This window comes from Dreissena polymorpha, chromosome 10 (assembly GCF_020536995.1).
Source record: "Dreissena polymorpha isolate Duluth1 chromosome 10, UMN_Dpol_1.0, whole genome shotgun sequence".
In the NCBI taxonomy this organism is placed as follows: domain Eukaryota; kingdom Metazoa; phylum Mollusca; class Bivalvia; order Myida; family Dreissenidae; genus Dreissena; species Dreissena polymorpha.
Genome location: NC_068364.1, coordinates 71,540,701 through 71,543,099, shown reverse-complemented (window position 1 = coordinate 71,543,099; position 2,399 = coordinate 71,540,701).

The following is a 2,399-nucleotide window of genomic DNA, read 5'->3' as shown; positions in this document are numbered from 1 at the left end:
GATGATATAACATGATGCATTCTAATATTTGCATTCAAATTGTAACTATAGAGCTAAGTGTATGCAGTTTAGACTGTGATTTTAGAATTGCTACAAAATGGCTAGTTTTTTAGTGGCGACAAAATTTAAACTATTCAACAATAGTTTGGGAAAGAAAATTAGAAACCTGCAAGATACCTGTATTTATTAAATATTTTAATTGCGAATCAAGTATGTTGTTATGCTGTTACACATAATTATACATTGATAATAAATAAGAAGACAATTAGTGGTGTTAACATCACATGATTTTGATTATGTTAAATCAGTGTACTGTATGCTAAATGCAACTGCTTTAGCAAGCTGTCAAGTTGAATTGAGACATTTGATGAAACAAACTGTTTCCTGGGTAGGACCAGTACTTAGTGTCTATATGACATACCATGACGTCGAAAGAGTACAAGACCTGCTAAGTAGAACGAGAAATGTTTGACGTACAATTTCCACCGACCCTTGAGTGTTAGCCAATCAGAAGACACCTTACGTCTGTTGCTTTAAGAGATTTTTGACATTGAACATTATTATTATTATTATTTATACCGAATTATGCGACTATCGACCGCTTACTCATAGATATTGTGCGTATTTATTAAACATTATTATTATTATAATTTATACCAAATTATGCGACTATCGACCGCTAACTCATAGATATTGTGCGTATTTATTGACCTGGCGTGGCGGAATTAACCTCTGACTTATGCTAGTTATGGTAATCACAAAATACGACCAACGGGGAGTTTTTAATACATTATTTATCCCATTAATGCTTGGTAACTGGTTACCGTTGGGAATTTCCTACACAGTAATGCGCTGGACGGTCGTGATACTCCGCCCCGCATGATCATTTCATACACACAATATGCTTAATAATTTTAATTTTAAAAAGGTAACAATTGAATCTTCTTCAAATTTGTATATAATCTATTTTAATGCATTAAATACTTGAAACTTCTGTGTTGTTTTTTTGCCATTCTGATATTTTTATTCATTTTGTCCTCAACTAAAAAAGAGATTTTAAACATTTATTATGAATAAATCTGAAGGAAAAGCGGCTCAAGAGACTAGTGTTTTGATTGGCTGTTCAGAAAATGTGTACGTAGAAGTACAAACATGTATGTCGAAGTACAAATTGTACTTTGACGTACAAATATATACTTCGAAGTGTATTTTAAATTCATGTCGACGTACAATTATTGTACTTCGACGTACATTTCTCTTTTTAACGTGTAGGTCTTCTTGACTTTCAACCCAAATGGTACGCCATAGTATGTCTTTAGGGTTATCTAAAGAATGCCCCCACTTAAAGGATCAATACAGAGACCTCCCAGTGACTAAGCCAGTTAGCAGACACCCCTTCCACTATACCACAGACACCGAACCAGCTATAAATTCCTGTGGCTAGAAAACAAAAAATATATAAGATGCTAGATCTTTAAGCTTGGAACATGTAACTCGTTTTAAGATTGATTTTTTTGGATGCATTACTCAATTATTGCAACAATTATCATATTTTGAACACAATCATGTCCATATATTTATTAAAAATACATGGTTATCAAAAAAACTTTAAAAGCTTTTGCCCGTAAATTAGGTAGCACCTATAATCATATTACTTTTATTCAAAGATTCATCGATTATTTTCACTGATCGATAATTTTCACTGTTAATTTTCACTGTTTGAAACAATGAAATTATCAGTTTTACTTCACTTATATTTCTCTTTAAACAACCGGAAAGCATAAAATTAAGTGTATTCATTCTACGCAAAGAAGGATTTTAACATCATGCACATGCATGTCTCCACAAAAGTACATATGCGATAATAAGCAACGGTTATATACATTGAATTATCCTACTATAAATATGCATTTATATTGAAACTGTAATGGTATTCTATTAGGAATAAAGTTGAAATTCATATTACTAAACAAGTGTCTATTAGATTTTTATCCTCACGGTTCGAATTGGAGCGGGGGAGGGATTATGTGGTTATCTCCGCCCTCTGTCCGTCCGTCCTGGCCTCTATCTCCTCCTACACTATTAGCACTAGAACCTTGAAACTTAAACACGTGGTAGCTATGAGCATATGTGCGACAGTGCAGTATTCGGAATTTTGATTTGACCCCTGGGTCAAAAGTTGCGGCGTGGGGATATGCGTCGGCTGCGGCCGCGCCATTTCTAGTTTCAATTGTTTTAGTGTAGCTTAAAGGGGCATTTTCACGTTTTTGTAAATTTACAAAATTACAAAAATGTTTCAGATTGTCAAATTTTCGTTGTAGTTATGATATTTATGAGGAAACAGTAAAACTGAACATTTACCGCGCTGTAAAATATCCATGATATGCATCTTTTGACGT